At 41.5% G+C, this 19,126-nt stretch overlaps 1 non-coding gene across 1 annotated transcript; it reads right to left on the reverse strand.

The window, feature by feature from the left end:
* Positions 1 to 14,324: 14,324 nt before the first annotated feature.
* Positions 14,325 to 14,431, reverse strand: LOC127109846 (small nucleolar RNA R71). The gene has a single exon (XR_007797095.1). It is a non-coding gene; the product is annotated as a small nucleolar RNA R71 (small nucleolar RNA).
* Between the last annotated feature and the right edge of the window lie 4,695 nt (positions 14,432 to 19,126).

The raw sequence follows: 19,126 nt of genomic DNA on the forward strand, positions 1-19,126 counted from the left end.
AATTGCAGTAATGAAATCCATAGGGCTTAAAATTGGTTGAGATTGTACGGATATCAAATTCAAAACCAGCAGCCGCTCGCTAGCACATCGCTAAGCGAGCCGGTAGCGAGTACTCTCTAGGCCTTCGCTAGGCGATGCAGGGGCGAACGAGACAGTGGCTGTTTCATTTCCTTGTTGTTCTATCTTATGTTTGCCTAATCATGATTTATTATAATTCTGCATCAGTTGGCCTGAGTTCATGACTGTTGTGTTTATTTTATGATGCACTTTCAATTATACTTTATCTCGATGCTCTAATCCGTGTGTTGAATTGTGTAAAGGCTTACATATTCTCGAAGAAACGGTCGGCTAGGCACTCCACCTTATGTGTGGGATACCCTTATGGAAATTCACCCTGAATTACTCAATTGATTTTAATGTATTAATCTTATGGCGAAGATCCACCCTAATGGTTTAATTAGTCTTAATGTATTAATTTTAATGTGGACCTAATTACCTAACTGATTACGGCTATTTAATTAATTGTAAAACGTTGCCTTTAAATAAATGATATCGGACCTCTCTTTTGTTACCCCCACGATTACGGTATTACGGTCATGTCCCGCGAATGTGGGGATACACTTAGCAAAGACCCTTCGGTTAAATCATCATAGTCCCTCGGATGTTGCCTTTGTCCCTCGATGACCCTTCCGTGTAGCCTACGGTTAAATGATGATCGTCCCTTCGAATGCTAAGGTATCCTTACAACTGTTGCCTTCAATGACCTATCGATGACCCTACGATGACCCTTTTACATCCAAAGGATAAAATTACTTACTTCTCAATAGTAAGGACAGTTTTACCCTCATAAGGATAGGAAATGCCCATAAAGACCTTGGGTAGGTATAACTCTCAATTGCTTATTCATAACCTAAAATACTTTTCACACCTTACACATTTCAAAACATCTTTTAGAAAATCACCACTTGGCATACATTCGTACTAGGATCATTGCCGAGTTATATTTTTCTAAGCTATTTTCAAAACTAAACGAGATAACCACTTTGTATACATTCATACAAGAATCATTACAAAGTTAAATTCTCCTTTTCAAAACATTTCCTACACATTTCTCAAACACTCTTTCAAAATTAAAAAAAACATAAATGATTGAGCAATTAAGAGCCCATGGATAACCATGGATACAAAGGGTGCTAACACCTTCCCTTTGTATAATGTACCTCCCGAACCTAAGACTCTAAATTAAGGTCTTTCCTGTTCTTTTCCACCTTTCCTTATTGGATAAAAGAAAATTCGGTGGCGACTCTTGCTAACCGCGACATTGCGATTAAAAACACATTAAAGTCAGTTCACCGTATGACAGAACTGGCGACTCTGCTGGGGACATAAAGAGAGGTCACCTTAAAAAATAATTTATGTTTTCGAATTGTTCCTTCTTTTAAGGGGATGCTTGAGTGAAAGATCCTACACCTGGATCTAGTGTACCTTAGGTAAGTAGCAATAGATCATCACGACTATCCGGCGTATACTGGAATGGTTAAAATGATGGCTACGGTTAATGTGACGCTTTGGATGTCCTGATGTTCCTCATGTCTACTTGGGGAAAAATTTTGCATTCGCGTGGTGTCATCAAAGCATTAATCAGACTTTTAGAACCCTAATTGACTCATCCTAGCCATTAGAAAGTAGTGAGATAACTGGCTTCGGTTCCGACCGGGGTTGGTTGATACTCGATACTACACTCTTTGAGATTGGACTTTAGGGAAGCTTTGGTCAACCACTTGGTGTTGCACTGAAATGGACTTAAAGGAAGGTCAATGATTGGAGATCCTTCTAGAACCCGGTTACTATTCTAGGACAGGTTGAACCAACCAAACTTCAGTGGGGAGGGTACTTACCTATGAAACTCATGCAAGCCTTAAAACCTAGGAATGATGGTTGTGTGACTTGCTTGTGCTTGCTATTTACATAACATCATAACATCATAACATCATTGTACTAACCATTTCAAGGACTTAGGAATTTAGCTTTGCTCTGTTAAACAGGTTATGGCTTCCAGGAAGACTATCCGGATCAATCTTGTAACGATCTCTCCTCAACTCAAGGATTTAGTGTCAGAACTTCCCGATCATGCTCAGTTCATCAAGAAACATGGTTCTATCCTCAATTTGGTTACCACGGGTTTCAAAGAAGATATGATGAGAGTTCTATTCCAGTTCTTCGATCCTAAACATCATTGCTTCACTTTCCCAGATTATCAGTTGGTACCCACATTAGAAGAATTTTCCAAGTTGCTTGGGATACCTATCCTTGATCAAATACCTTTCAGTGGTTTAGAAAAGATTCCGAAGTCTGAAGAAGTTGCCGCAGCTTTACACATGATAAAGTCCGACATTGAAATTAATTGGGTAACAAGAAGTGGGGTTAAGGGCTTACTTGCCAAATTTCTGATAAGTAAGGCCCGAGAATTCCTAAAGGTTATGAATGTCCATACTTTCGAAGATGTCCTAGCATTACTAATCTATGGTTTGGTGTTATTCCCTAATCCAGACCAATTCATAGACATGAATGCTATTAAGATATTCCTCACTCATAACCCTGTGCCTACCTTGCTTGGAGACATCTTGCATTCCCTTCATACTCGTACTATGAAAAGGCAAGGGACTCTCATGTGCTGCGTACCTCTGTTGTCTAGGTGGTTTATTTCGCACCTTCCTCAATCAGTCTTGAAGAATGATCAGAATTTGAAATGGTCTCAAAGGATAATGGCACTCTCCCATTCAGACATCCGTTGGTGTTCTAATCTCAGAGAAAATGTTATCCTCATCGACCGTTGTGGGGAATTCTCTAACGTACCACTCCTGGGGATAAGAGGGGGTATCACTTATAACCCAGCTTTATCTCTACGTCAGTTTGGGTATGCTCGAAGAGATGGTCCATACGAAATGATTATTCAAGGTGCAGTGTTTGACTATGACAATGACTCTCAAGGTCTCCGTCAAAGGTTTGTACGAGCTTGGGGCATGGTGAAAAGAAGCACTTTAGGACAGAAAAATTCTATTCCTATGGAGCCTTATCTCAGATGGGTACGCGCGAGAGCTCGTGAACTTGTCATGCCCTATCTCGCGGTTGGACCATTGATTGTTGAATCAGGGGTCGAAGGAGGTACTTCTCAGATCATTCCTTATCCAGATATGCCCACTGATGTTGAGGAATTGAAGAGATCCTGGACCCAGTTGAGAGAGGAAAGGGACACTTTTGAAGCCCAGTTCAATGCAGAAAAGAAGAAAGTACTAGAGCTCACCAGCCAGCTTAATGAGGAACGAAGACTCAATACATATCTTCGCCCAAAAAGAAGCCGTCCCTGGGAGGCTTGAGCTTTTATTGTATTTTTTATTTTTTCCTTGTTGTAATGAACCTTGATTAAAGAAATAATTAGTGAAAGTTTCCCTCTTTTGGGTGGTTTACGCAAAGTTAAATTCCAAAAGTCCTTGAAAACATTTCATGCATTGCATAGCATAACATAACATTGCATAACAGGTATTCTAAAGGACCATATTCTCACGGTCTGCCTCTTAAACAGAAAAATGGCTCTCGAACAAACTGTCAAAGATCTCCAGGCTCAGAATGCTCAATTCCAGGAGATGATGCTGAGCTTATCCAAGGGGCAGGAAGAACTGAAGGCTCTCTTGCTCGAGAAGAAGAAAGACCCGAAACTTGTGAGTTACATCAACCCAGGAAGAAGGCTTAAAAGACAGGCCGCGAGAGTCAAGTTTGGAATTCCGAATGGTCCAGAAGAGGAGACGGAGAATGATTCAGAGGAGGAGAATGTTGATTTCACCAACCCTGAGGATGACGATGAAGATTATGAAAATGAACAGTACTCTCCAAAAGATGATAAGTACAAGCTGCTGGAAGAACGTATGCTAGCCATGGAGGGTCAGAAGGCGCCCGGTCTGGATTTCGAAAGTTTGGGTCTGGTCTCCGATGTGACCATTCCTCGCAAATTCAAGATCCCCACTTTCACTAAGTACGATGGTGCATCCTATCCTCAGATGCATCTGAGAGCTTATGTGAGAAAGAATCAGCCATATACCACTGATAAGAAGCTATGGATCCATTTCTTCCAAGAGAGTCTGTCTGGCACACAGTTGGAATGGTATTATCAGCTCGAGAGCTCTGACATCCGCACCTGGACTGATTTAGCAACAGCTTTCTATAAACAGTACCAGTATAACTCTGAACTGGCACCTACTCGGCTACAGTTGCAGAATATGACTATGGGATCCAAAGAAAGCTTCAAAGAGTATGCTCAGAAATGGAGAGATTTGGCTGGCAGAGTCAAACCCCCTATGACTGACCGAGAATTGGTGGACATGTTCATGGGCACCCTGACTGGCCCATTCTACAGCCATCTACTGGGAAGTTCGTCATCAGGTTTCACTGAACTTATATTGACAGGTGAGCGTGTTGAAAGTGGCATCCGAAGTGGAAAGATACAGGCGGCCACCTCTGCAAGCACCAAAAGGTCCTATCAGGGGAGGAATGAATCAAATACTGTGTACGGTCAAAAGGGTCGTAACAAGAAAAATCGTGACCATACCATTGGAGCAGTTACGATTGCAGCACCGCCATCTCAAAACTTCCAGCCCAAACAAGACAAGCCAAGAAGGCAGTTTACCAGGATCAATATGACCTTAGCACAAGCACTGCAAAGTATGCTAAAGGCAAATCTGATCACCCTCAGAGATCCTCCTATGAAACCCAACACTGCTTCTTCTCGTTATAATCCCAATGCCAGGTGTGCGTATCACTCCGATAGCCCCGGACATGATACAAACGATTGTTGGTCGTTGAAGAACAAAATACAGGATATGATCGAAGCTGGAGAAATTGAATTTGAGCCTCCGGAGACTCCTAACGTCATCACTGCACCTATGCCTAACCATGACAAGACTGTTAATGCTGTGGATAACAATTCTTACATTTCTAGTGTGGCTGATTTAACGTCCCCTCTCCTGATCATCAAGAAGAATTTATTGCAAGCTGGTTTATTTCCAGGTTGTGCTGAAAATTGCGATCTCTGTATACTCCGACCCAATGATTGCCTGAAATTGAGGAATGGTATTCAACGGCTGATAGATGATCGTACGATCCTCTTCGAAAAGATTCCCAAGGCAAAAAACCTTATTGGAGAGGTATCTGTGATTGCGAGGTCCAAAGTTCCAGTGAAGATTACTGCCCCCAGAGTACCTGTGAAGATTACTGCTGAGCCCAGGGTAGCTCCCCTAATCATTACGGCACCTGGCCCAGTACCGTATTCCTCAAGCAAAGCCATTCCGTGGAATTACGGAGGTGATGTTTACATCCATGGCGTAAAACAAGTTGATAATTCTGATGACATTGTTGGGACTAGTAAAATTACCCGAAGCGGAAGGATCTTTTCTCCAGAGATCTCACCTCTAGTTCCCGAAAACCGAGGAAAGGAACCAGTTAACCCTTCTCAGTCAGAGACACCGGTCGAAGTTACTACTGAAGATATTGCCAAACAAGAAATGGAAGAAATGCTGAAAATCATCCGCAAGAGTGATTTTGATGTGGTAGAACAGTTGGGGCATACCCCGTCTAAAATCTCGATGTTATCCTTGTTGTTATCTTCTGAAACTCATGCTAATGCCTTGATAAAATTCTTGAAGACTGCTCATGTACCTCAGGAGACCTCCGTCGATCAGTTCGAAAACTATGTTGCTAACCTGACTGTTGACGATGGCCTAAGTTTTTCCAATGCTGACCTGACACCAGCAGGGAAGAATCACAATAAAGCTCTGCATATCTCCATTGAGTGTAAGGGGATCACCTTGTCTCATGTGTTGATCGATAATGGCTCTTCTTTGAATGTGCTACCGAAAGCCGTGCTCGATAAACTTGACTGCCAGAGCATTGAACTGAAGCCTAGTGACATTGTGGTGCATGCTTACGATGGTGCGAAGAGTGTTGTCCATGGTGAAGTGGTTCTCCCTATCAAGATAGGACCTCAGGTTTTCAACACTACCTTTCATGTAATGAACATTCGTCCTGCCTATTCCTGCTTGCTGGGACGCCCTTGGATTCACGGGGCAAGTGCTGTAGCTTCGTCTCTCCATCAAAAGCTGAGATATCCAATAGAGGGTAAGATCGTCACTGTGTGTGGAGAAGAAGAGTATATCGTCAGTAGTGTGCATACCTTCAGATACGTCGAGATGGATGGTGAATTCTTTGAGACTCTCTCTCAGTCATTTGAAGTAGTTCCTCCGACCAGTCCTGTCCTTAAGCCGACTCCCCGTGTGCCCAAGGTTGTTCGTGCTCCTCCTGCTATGATTTCTCTGAAAGATGCTCAAGCCGTGGTTGAAGATGGTGGTCGTACTGGCTGGGGTCAACTGATCAACATACCCTACAAGTCTGATAAATTTGGCCTGGGATTCAATTCTGAAAAGAGGGTCAAAGATCAAATCAATGCTGTAGAAGATGCTGACAGCGATTGCGACCTGGATAGCTGGGTTTACCCAACAATTGGTGACGGACTCAATAATTGGAAGGCTGAAGACACTATCCCGATCTCCTTTAGTCAGGAGTAATTGTTATTGTCTATTTAGTGTTGCAAATTTTTTAGTTTTTCAATTGAACCTCTTAAAGCGTTGTGTCCAGGCCCGGGGCACAATAGCTAGTTTGTTAAGGGTTTGTCATTTCATAAGCATATTCATATTCAATAAATCAATGGACTTTTTGCATTCAAATATTGCGCTCTTTATCTTTCCTGTCAGTTTTTCAAACAAGCTATGCTCTCTTACACACACTCACGTAACAAATTGCAGATCCGTATCCACTCTGGATCCTATTGATAATAATTCCGCTACTATTCATTATGACTTTGAAAATCCGATCTACCAAGCCGAAGATGGAAGTGAGAAAGATTGTGAAGTACCCGGAGAACTCGCCAGATTGTTACTGCAGGAAGAAAAGACTATACAACCGCATGAGGAGACAATCGAAATTGTAAATCTGGGTACTGAAGTAGACAAGAAAGAAGTCAGAATAGGAGCAGGCTTGGAAAACAGTATCAAAGACAGATTGATTCAGATGTTACGTGACCACGTAGAGATTTTTGCTTGGTCTTATGAAGACATGCCCGGATTGGATACTGACATAGTAGTGCATCGTCTGCCAACGAAGGAAGACTGTCGTCCTGTCAAGCAAAAGGTTCGCCGCATGCGTCCTGAAATGTCTGAGAAAATCAAAGCCGAGGTTATGAAACAATTCAATGCCGGTTTTCTAGCCGTTACTTCTTATCCTCAATGGGTTGCTAATGTGGTACCAGTGCCAAAGAAGGATGGTAAGGTGCGAATATGCATAGATTACAGAGATTTGAATAAAGCGAGTCCCAAAGATGACTTTCCACTCCCGCACATCGATGTTCTGGTAGATAACACCGCTCAACACAAAGTATTCTCCTTCATGGACGGATTCTCGGGTTATAATCAGATTAAGATGGCACCTGAGGACATGGAGAAAACTACGTTTGTGACGCAATGGGGCATTTTCTGTTACAAAGTAATGCCATTCGGTTTAAAGAACGTCGGAGCAACATACCAGCGTGCTATGGTAGTCTTGTTCCATGATATGATTCATCATGAAATAGAAGTATATGTGGATGACATGATAGCCAGATCTCATACTGAAGAAGAACATCTCGATCATTTATACAAACTGTTTGAGAGGTTGAAGAAATACAAGTTGAGATTGAACCCGAACAAATGCACCTTTGGTGTGAGATCCGGTAAACTCTTGGGCTTTATTGTCAGTGGTAAAGGAATTGAAGTCGACCCGGCTAAGGTGAGAGCTATTCAAGAAATGCCAGTTCCCCGTACAGATAAAGAAGTCAGAGGTTTCTTGGGACGTTTGAATTACATCGCCCGATTTATCTCCCATTTAACTGCTACCTGCGAACCCATCTTCAAATTACTGAGGAAAAATCAAGAGATGATATGGAATGATGAATGCCAAGAAGCTTTTGACAAAATCAAGAAATACCTCCAGGAACCTCCAATTCTGGTACCACCCGTTGAAGGAAGACCTCTAATCATGTATTTGACCGTGTTAGAAAATTCAATGGGGTGTGTATTGGGGCAACATGACGAGTCTGGTCGAAAAGAGCACGCCATATACTACCTTAGCAAAAAGTTCACCGACTGTGAAACAAGATACTCACTGCTCGAGAGAACTTGCTGTGCTTTGGCCTGGGCTGCTCGCCGACTAAGACAGTATATGTTGAATCATACCACTTTGTTGATTTCTAGGATGGATCCCATCAAATACATATTCGAGAAACCTGCCCTCTCCGGAAGAATAGCGAGATGGCAGATGATCTTAACAGAGTATGATATCCAGTATACTACCCAGAAAGCAATCAAAGGAAGCGTGCTAGCTGATCATTTGGCTCATCAAGCGGTGGACGATTACCAATCTATGGATTTTGAGTTTCCAGATGAGGATGTCATGCTTGTTACTGATGATGAAAAACCTAAACCGGATGAAGGACCCGAACTGGGATCCCGATGGACCATGGTTTTTGATGGATCTTCTAATGCATTGGGCAATGGCGTTGGTGTGGTAATCATCTCTCCCGGGGGTTACCATACACCTTTCACTGCTAGACTATGCTTTCATTGTACCAATAATATGGCTGAATATGAAGCATGTATTTTGGGACTCAAGGCTGCTATAGACTGGCGAATCAAGTTTTTGAATGTGTACGGAGACTCAGCATTAGTAATTAGTCAAATCAAAGGAGAATGGGACACTAAACATCCGAATCTCATCCCTTATCGAGAGCGGGTAATGACATTAATCCCATACTTTGAAGAGATTACATTCGAACATATCCCACGAGAAGAGAATCAGTTGGCAGACGCATTAGCTACCATGTCATCTATGTTCAGAGTCAGATGGGATAGTGAAGCTCCCAGGATCACTATTGAACGACTAGATGAACCAGCATACTGTTATGAACTTAACGCTGAGGGAGTAGAGGAGAAACCTTGGTTCCACGAAGTAAAAAGATATTTAGAAGCTCGGGAATACCCTGAAGGGGCATCCATCAATGACAGAAAATTCCTGAGGAAGTTCTCCGCTAAATTCTTTCTGAGTAATGGAGTATTATACAAGCGTAATCATGATTCGACTTTGCTTCGCTGTGTGGATAAAAAGGAAGCAGAAAAGATTATGGAAGACATGCATGACGGTGTTTTCGGGACTCACTCTGGTGGACATACAATGGCCAAGAAGATTCTGAGATCAGGGTATTACTGGTCTACCATGGAAGCTGATTGCCACCATCACTCCAGAACCTGTCACAAGTGCCAGATCTATGCGGATAAAGTACATGTGCCTCCTGCTCCTTTAAACGTGTTGACCGCCCCTTGGCCCTTTGCTATGTGGGGCATTGATGTGATTGGGGAGATTAAACCTACTGCTTCTAATGGACATCGTTTCATCCTCGTTGCTATTGATTACTTTACAAAGTGGGTAGAGGCAGCCTCATTCGCTTCTGTCACCAAGAATGTGGTGGCACGATTCATCAAGAATAATCTCATTTGTCGGTATGGCATCCCTGAAAGAATTATCACTGACAATGGTACTAATTTGAACAACAAGATGATTACTGAACTTTGCACGCAGTTCAAAATAAAACACCATAATTCCTCTCCGTACCGGCCAAAGATGAACGGCGCCGTGGAAGCTGCTAATAAAAATATCAAGAAGATCATACAGAAGATGACAGTAACATACAAAGACTGGCATGAGATGTTACCATTTGCTCTCCATGGTTATCGCACCTCAGTGCGCACTTCGACAGGGGCAACTCCGTTCTCTTTAGTCTACGGAATGGAAGCCGTTTTACCAGTGGAAGTTCAGATTCCCTCTCTAAGAATCATGAAAGAAGCAGGTTTAGATGAAGATGAATGGATTCAGACTCGACTCGATCAGATAAATTTGATTGATGAGAAGAGACTCGCGGTTGTTTGTCATGGGCAGATATATCAGAAGCGCATGACCCAGGCATTTAACAAAAGAATCAAGAGACAGGTGTATCAAATCGGCGAATTGGTGATAAAGTGTATCATTCTACCACAAGGTGATCCCAGAGGCAAATGGACTCCCACATATGAAGGGCCATTTGTGGTTAAGAAAGTATTCTCTGGTGGAGCCATGATACTTGCTACAATGGATGGCGAAGACTTCCCGCATCCTGTGAACGCGGACATAGTTAAAAAATACTACGCGTAAAAGAGACCCGTTAGGTCGACGTACCTAGGCAAAAGTAAGGGCATCCCGGCGAACCAAAAGGGTTCGGGCAAAAATTAGGGATAAACATATAAAGACGTACACCCGTCAAGTCGAAAACCTGAAAAGGCGGCTTGGGCAAAAAAGGGTATCCTGGTGGACTGAAAACCTGAAAAGGCGGTCCAGGCAAAAATTAGGGATTAAAGCGTATGACTATGTCCCGTTCTCTGTCAGCTTCAACCAAGTTCAAGGGACTGGACAAGCTAATCACTTCTATCCGACAGCAGGAGATGAGACGCTTGAAGACATAATGACAGTAGCAGAATTAAAATCGATAGGACTTTTCCTTCATAGCTTTTTCTTTATGTTCTCGGCAACTTCCTCTTACTAGGATTTCTGTCTCCTTGTATACAATTTGCCTGTTCAAAGGCCCTCTTTCAAAATCAATACGATGTCATTTCCACAAAGATGTTTTACTTTCTCTGCTTTGCTTGCATAAACGTCCATTGATTTAATTTGAATTGATTTATGCATTTGAATATGATCAATGTTTACAAAAAATGCATGCCTAGAATAGTAATAGCGATTACTACAAGACTTCAGGATCGAGAAGAAGGTCTAACCATGCTTTCCAATGAATACGTCGCTAATTCTATTCCCCAACAAGAACCAGCTATTTCCCAGAAGAGGTTGGCATCACCAGACAGACTGGTCATCTCTTCCATCCCCAGTCGGGCTCTGTTGAGTGTTTTCCGCCATCAGACAGAAATCAAGTATCCTCAGCTAAGAAAGGGTCATCAATACAAATATCTCTGACCAGAAGACTGAGATTTATTTCCCCAGTAGAGTCCCCTGGGAGAACGTTTCAGACGCATAGTGCATTCATTACATCATTTCACATCACATACCTGCATAAAATGTTCACATTTATTTCATTCCGCCTCATATACATTACATCGTTTCATAGCATGCACATGCATACCATGTTCGCAGGCATAAAACATCTCATGCACCATGACATTGCATGAAACTAACTTGATTTTTCAGGTTAAGCATCCTCCTGATACGGTCAAATAAAGATCCACTCAGGCGGGCGACTTTATCGATTACAGATATATCTTTCAGATATACTCCATGTCAACATTCATCCTGACATTCTCCTAATGATGGCATCTCTAAGCCCATCCCAGACATTTATTGCGAATACAACATATACAAATATCATCAGATATAGCCTAACGTACGGTTCATTCTGATTCAGCCCAACATATGATTCCTTCAATTATTTCAAGACGGTCTAGCGTACGACCCATTCGGGTGTTCATCTCCTCAGATGCTACCTAGTGTACGGTACATTCTGACATGGTCTAGCATACGACTACCCTTTCATCCTCAGACGCGGCCTGACAGACGACTCATTCCGCAACTCCAATGCGGCCTAACATACAACCCCTTTGGATCTCCCACTCAGATACGATCTAGCGTACGATCTATTCTAATTCCACCTGCTTCAGGTACAGCCTAATGGATGGCTCAGTCTGCAACTCAGATACGATCTAGCGTATGATCCATTCTTATCGTTCATCCCCAACAAAGTCATCCGCCTAATGGACAACTCACTTTGCTATTCAGATGCGGTCTAGCGTATGATCCATTCTGATCCCTTATCCCCAGCAGTATATAACACACTCCGACTCCCCGGCAAAGTCGACAACATAATGGATGACTCACTATACGGTCTAGCGTATGACCCGGTATGACATCCATGTCTTCAGATATCGTCTAATGTACGACGCACTCTGAAGTTTCCATCATCAAACTTCCCGGATGGCATCGTTAAGCCCATCAGGAATAATTTCTGGTTAGCAAGTGCAAATTTTTGGGGCATTCTAGTGTTTAATATTCTCCCACCTCCAGACCACGAAGGACGTACATACCATTCTAACTCTCTCGGTTCAAGAATATTAAACAGGGGCAGCTGTCATACCCCAAAATTTGCCCGTTGATATTACAAGGCATTTTTCAAGGCACTCCGATTTATTCTGCAAGGCACTAACCTTAAAGGGACAAAAGCCCAGCTCACAACAGGCCCAATCCAGAAAATGGCCCAAACTAGCCTGCTCGCTAGGCGAGCAGATCCTTCGCCTAGCGAACCCTTCGTCATGACACTCGCCCCAGCGAAGCACCAGATCCAGTAAAAGCCCAAACTAGCTTGCTCGCTAGGCGAGCAACTCCTTCGCCTAGCGAAGCTTGCGAATATCAGAATTTCTGGGCTTCATTCTGAGCCCATTAGGTCACAACAAGAGCACTATAAATAGCCAAGCCTTCAGTCACGAAAAGGGGAAGAAAAACGGAGACGGGAGAACGGAAACGGAGAAAGGAGAGCCCTAGCAAGCAAACCCTGATACTCACTGGAGGCAAACCCTGAAAGAACTCGGCGGCACCAAGGTCTACCTCTGCCCAATTCAATCCGATTTGCCGATTCGAAGTCACAACTCAGTGCTAACAGGTTTACATTGCTATTATTGTCTTATGTTCTTAATTTGCATATGGCTTTATGATTAGATTTATGAAATATCTTAGGTTTGACATGTGAACTTCGGTATATACCTGAATACTTTAAATGATTAACCATATAATTGCAGTAATGAAATCCATAGGGCTTAAAATTGGTTGAGATTGTACTGATATCAAATTCAAAACCAGCAGCCGCTCGCTAGCACATCGCTAAGCGAGCCGGTAGCGAGTACTCGCTAGGCCTTCACTAGGCGAAGCAGGGGCGAACGGGACAGTGGCTGTTTCATTTCCTTGCTGTTCTATCTTATGTTTGCCTAATCATGATTTATTATAATTCTGCATCGGTTGGCCTAAGTTCATGACTGTTGTGTTTATTTTATGATGCACTTTCAATTATACTTTATCTCGATGCTCTAATCCGTGTGTTGAATTGTGTAAAGGCTTACATATTCTCGAAGAAACGGCCGGCTAGGCACTCCACCTTATGTGTGGGATACCCTTATGGAAATTCACCCTGAATTACTCAATTGATTTTAATGTATTAATCTTATGGCGAAGATCCACCCTAATGGTTTAATTAATCTTAATGTATTAATTTTAATGTGGACCTAATTACCTAACTGATTACGGCTATTTAATTAATTGTAAAACGTTGCCTTTAAATAAATGATATCGGACCTCTCTTTTGTTACCCCCACGATTACGGTATTACGGTCATGTCCCGCGAATGTGGGGATACACTTAGCAAAGACCCTTCGGTTAAATCATCATAGTCCCTCGGATGTTGCCTTTGTCCCTCGATGATCCTTCGGTGTAGCCTACGGTTAAATGATGATCGTCCCTTCGAATGCTAAGGTATCCTTACAACTGTTGCCTTCAATGACCTATCGTTGACCCTACGATGACCCTTTTACATCCAAAGGATAAAACTACTTACTTCTCAATAGTAAGGACAGTTTTACCCTCATAAGGATAGGAAATGCCCATAAAGACCTTGGGTAGGTATAACTCTCAATTGCTTATTCATAACCTAAAATACTTTTCACACCTCACACATTTCAAAACATCTTTTAGAAAATCACCACTTGGCATACATTCGTACTAGGATCATTGCCGAGTTATATTTTTCTAAGCTATTTTCAAAACTAAACGAGATAACCACTTTGTATACATTCATACAAGAATCATTACAAAGTTAAATTCTCCTTTTCAAAACATTTCCTACACATTTCTCAAACACTCTTTCAAAATTAAAAAAAACATAAATGATTGAGCAATTAAGAGCCCATGGATAACCATGGATACAAAGGGTGCTAACACCTTCCCTTTGTATAATGTACCTCCCGAACCTAAGACTCTAAATTAAGGTCTTTCCTGTTCTTTTCCACCTTTCCTTATTGGATAAAAGAAAAGTCGGTGGCGACTCTTGCTAACCGCGACATTGCGATTAAAAACACATTAAAGTCAGTTCACCGTATGACACCACCATTCTTCGAAACCATATAACTAGATTTACCCAAAACCAAGGAGAATCGTTGTTCGAAGCTTGGGAGAGATATAAAGAGTTGTTACGAGCATGCCCACATCATGGCTTAGAAAATTGGTTAATCATTCAAACCTTCTATAATGGACTTCATTACAACACAAAGATGACCATCGACGCTGCCGCAGGCGGTGCTCTGATGAACAAACCTTATCCTGAAGCTAGTGCCCTCATCGAAGATATGGCTTAAAACCATCAATCATGGGGAGTCGAACGAGCGACAATTGAGAAGAAGGAAGCCCAAGGAGGAGTGCATGAACTAAGATCTATAGACATGATGCAAGCTAAAATGGATGCATTATCCCTTAAAGTCGAGCATATGTGCATAAACCCGAATACTGTAGCCGCAGTTTCGTCGGATTGTGAGATATGTGGAACCAAAGGACACCAATCTGCAGAATGCAGTTTATTAAACGAAACCCACTCTGAGCAAGTGAACTACACCCAAGGGAACCCATATTCGAATACCTATAACCCTGGATGGAGGAATCACCCGAACTTCTCCTATAAAAACAATAACCCTATTCAAAATAATGCACCTCCGAGACCTAGTTATCAAGCCCCTAGATCAAATCAACCTATGTAACATGTGCCACCAAAGCCGAGCCTTGAGAAAATTATGGAAAATTTTATCACCGCTCAAACCCAACAAAACAAGGAGTTCATGAACCAAAACATTCATGTTAACGAATTGATTACTCAGTTAGGAACCAAGGTTGACCAAATAGTTACTCATACTAAGATGCTTGAAACCCAGATCTCTCAGGTAGCTTTAAACCAAGCCCCTCAGACTACACCTGGAGGACAATTCCCTGGACAACCTCAACAAAATCCGAGAGGACAAGCCAATGCCATTACCCTACGAAGTGGGAACGCTTATGATGAGCCACCAAACCCTAGATTGAGTGAACCCGAAACTTCTAAGGAATGTACCAAACCCATGGACGAAGTAAAGGAACCAGAGGAATCTGAAAACCAGTAAGGTCGAGATAAAGGAGAAGAACCTAAAGATAAAACTTACGTACCACCCCCGCCATATAAACCACCTATACCATATCCGCAAAGACTCAAACAAACCCATATCAATAAACAATATCAAAAATTTATTAAAGTTATAGAAAAACTTCATGTAGAAATCCCTTTCACAGAAGCCATCACCCAAATACCTTCTTATTCAAAGTTTCTCAAAGACATCCTTACCAACAAACGTAGGCTTGATGATCCGAAGCCTTTGGAATGTAATGCTATTTCCGAGGACAAATTAGCAAAGAAAGATAAAGATCCTGGAAATTTCTCCATTCCTTGCCTTTTGGGTAATCATGTCATCGAAAAAGCTTTTCTAGACTTGGGAGATAGTGTGAGCTTAATGCCTTTAGCGGTTTGTGAGAGGTTAAACTTAGGAGAATTACAACCCACTAAGATGTCACTTCAGTTAGCCGATAGATCTGTTAAGTATCTGATAGGCATTTTAGAAGATGTTCCTGTTAGGATAGGTCAGTTATTTATCCCTACTGATTTTATTGTCATGAACATCAAAGAGGACAATGATATACCAATCCTTCTAGGTAGACCATTCTTATCGACTGCAGGAGCCATAATAGATGTCAAGAAAGGAAAGTTGACATTTGAGGTAGGTGACGAGAAAATAGAATTTATACTTTCGAAATTTCTTATGGCACCTGTGATGGGAGATTCGTGTTATGCCTTAGATATCATTGATGAATGTGTTAGAGAATTAGAATAAAAAGAAATTATAAAAACAATTAAGTTACCATCAACTCTCATAAGGGAAGATGATGACTTTAAGAAACCCTACATCAATGATAATCTTTACGAATGTTTATCCCTTACCCCAGATCCTATGCCATGCCCTAAGAAACCAACCTTATAACTTAAGGAACTGCCTAAGAACCTGAGATATGAGTTCCTCGATGAAAAGATGAACCGTCCAGTTATAGTCAGTGCCACCTTGAGCCAAGAGGAAACGAACCAACTTTTAGACGTTTTACGAAGATATCCCCCAGCCTTAGGATATAATATCTCTGACCTGAAAGGTATAAGTCCATCTGTATGCATGCATCGGATTTCACTAGAAGACGATTCAAAACCCTCTAGGGAACATCAGAGAAGAATAAACCCTATAATGAGTGATGTTGTTAAAAAGGAAGTTCTTAAGTTACTTGAGGCAGGAATCATCTATCAGATCTCGGATAGTAAGTGGGTGAGCCCTGTGCATGTAGTACCTAAAAAGGGAGGCATCACAATCGTGCAAAACGATAAAGGCGAACATGTAGCAAAACATTTAGAAGGAGGATGGCGGATGTGTATAGATTATAGAAAATTAAATAAAGCAACTAGGAAGGATCATTTCCCTTTACCATTTATAGACCAGATGTTGGAGCGTCTAGCCAGACACTCTTACTTCTGTTATCTAGATGGATACTCTGGATTCTTCCAAATACCTATCCACCCTGAAGATCAAGAAAAAACCACCTTTACATGCCCTTATGGAACTTTTGCCTATAGACGAATGCCATTCGGCCTCTGTAATGCCCCAGCTACTTTCCAACGCTGCATGATGTCAATCTTTGCAGATTACCTAGATGGTATCATGGAAGTGTTTATGGATGATTTCTCGGTTTGCGGATTTGATTTCCACAATTGCCTTGCTAACCTTGAGAAAATCCTGGAGAGATGCGTGGAGGTGAACCTCGTGCTAAATTGGGAAAAATGTCATTTCATGGTAACCGAAGGAATAGTTTTAGGACATATAGTTTCTGAAAAAGGTATAGAGGTAGATAAAGCTAAAATAGAAGTTATAGAAAACCTAAAACCCCAAAAAACCATCAGAGAAGTCCGAAGCTTTCTTGGACACGCTGGATTCTACCGGCGTTTTATTAAGGACTTCTCCAAAATAACTAAACCTTTAACCGGACTTTTAATGAAAGATGCTGAATTCATTTTCGATGAAAAATGTAATGACGCATTTAATCTTTTAAAGCAAGCATTAGTATCTGCACCCATTATGAAACCACCTGATTGGTCAGAACCGTTTGAGATAATGTGCGATGCTAGTGATTATGCAGTTGGAGCCGTTCTAGGACAAAGGAAAGATAAAAAATTACATACCATTTATTATGCCAGTAGAACCCTAGATGTTGCCCAACTTAACTACGCAACAACTGAAAAAGAATTACTCGATGTAGTTTTCGCTATAGACAAATTTAGATCTTATCTAGTAGGAGCAAAAATTATAGTTTACACCGATCATGCTGCCATTCGTTACCTATTAAGTAAAAAAGATGTCAAGCCCAGATTACTCCGATGGATTCTATTACTACAAGAGTTTGATTTAGACATTAGAGATAAAAAAAAGGCACTGAAAATGTAGTAGCTGATCACCTTTCTAGGCTAGAACATCTAAAACCTAAACTAGTACCCATAAATGATGATTTCGCCTATGATAGACTGATCGCTAGAGTAGAAACCATTGAAGATAATAACCTAGATCCTTATGAGCACCCTCAAAATTCCTTAGCAATAAGTAAAGTACCCTGGTATGCAGATTTCGTTAATTACCTAGCTGCTGATATAGTACCCCCTGATCTTGATTACCACCGTAAGAAGAAATTCTTCCACGATGTGAGAAACTTCTATTGGGACGAATCGCTCCTTTTCAAAAGGGGTAAAGATGGCATTTTTCGCCGTTGCATTCTAGAAGAAGAGGTAAATAATATTATTGAGCATTGTCATTCTGCACCTTATGGTGGACATGCGAGCACATCTAAGACATACGCCAAGATTCTTCAAGCTGGCCTATTCTGGCCTACCATGTGGCGTGATGTCTATGCTTGCATTGTCAAATGTGATAGATGCCAACGCACTGGAAACATTTCAAGACGTGATGAAATGCCTCTAAGAAACATTTAGGAAGTAGAACTCTTTGACGTATGGGGTATAGATTTCATGGGACCTTTTCCACAATCCTTAGGAAACAGGTATATCTTAGTAGCTGTAGACTATGTGTCTAAGTGGATTGAAGCTATAGCTGCACCCACAAACGACACTAGGGTAGTAATCAAATTATTTAAAAACTATATATTCCCTAGATTTGGAACACCACGTTTAGTCATAAGCGATGGAGGATCACACTTTATATCGAGAATATTTGACAAACTTTTAAGAAAATATGGAGTTAGGCATAGAGTAGCAACACCATACCATCCACAAACTAGTGGCCAAGTAGAAGTATCTAATAGGGAGATAAAACAGATCCTAGAGAAAACTGTTTCTATTTCTAGGAGAGACTGGTCTCAGAAGCTTCAAGAAGCATTATGGGCTTATAGAACCGCTTTCAAAACCCCTATAGGAACTACTCCTTATCAACTAGTTTATGGAAAATTCTGTCACTTACCTTTCGAATTAGAGCATAAGGCCTATTGGGCCATTAAAACTTTGAATTTAGACTACCTAGCCGCTGGAGAAAAGCGTACCCTAGACATTCATAAATTAGAAGAACTTAGGAAATCTGCCTACGAGAATGCAAAAATATATAAAGAGAGGACAAAAGCCTATCACGACAAAAGAATAGTAAAGAAAAATTTCAATATAGGCGATCATGTTCTCCTTTTTAACTCTAGGTTACGACTCTTCCCTGGAAAGCTACGTTCAAGATGGACTGGTCCTTTCGAAGTATCCAAGATTCTGAGATCCGGAGCCGTAGAAATCAAGAACGATACCTGTAGT

This window comes from Lathyrus oleraceus, chromosome 7, assembly GCF_024323335.1.
Source record: "Lathyrus oleraceus cultivar Zhongwan6 chromosome 7, CAAS_Psat_ZW6_1.0, whole genome shotgun sequence".
Classification (NCBI taxonomy): Eukaryota; Viridiplantae; Streptophyta; class Magnoliopsida; order Fabales; family Fabaceae; genus Lathyrus; species Lathyrus oleraceus.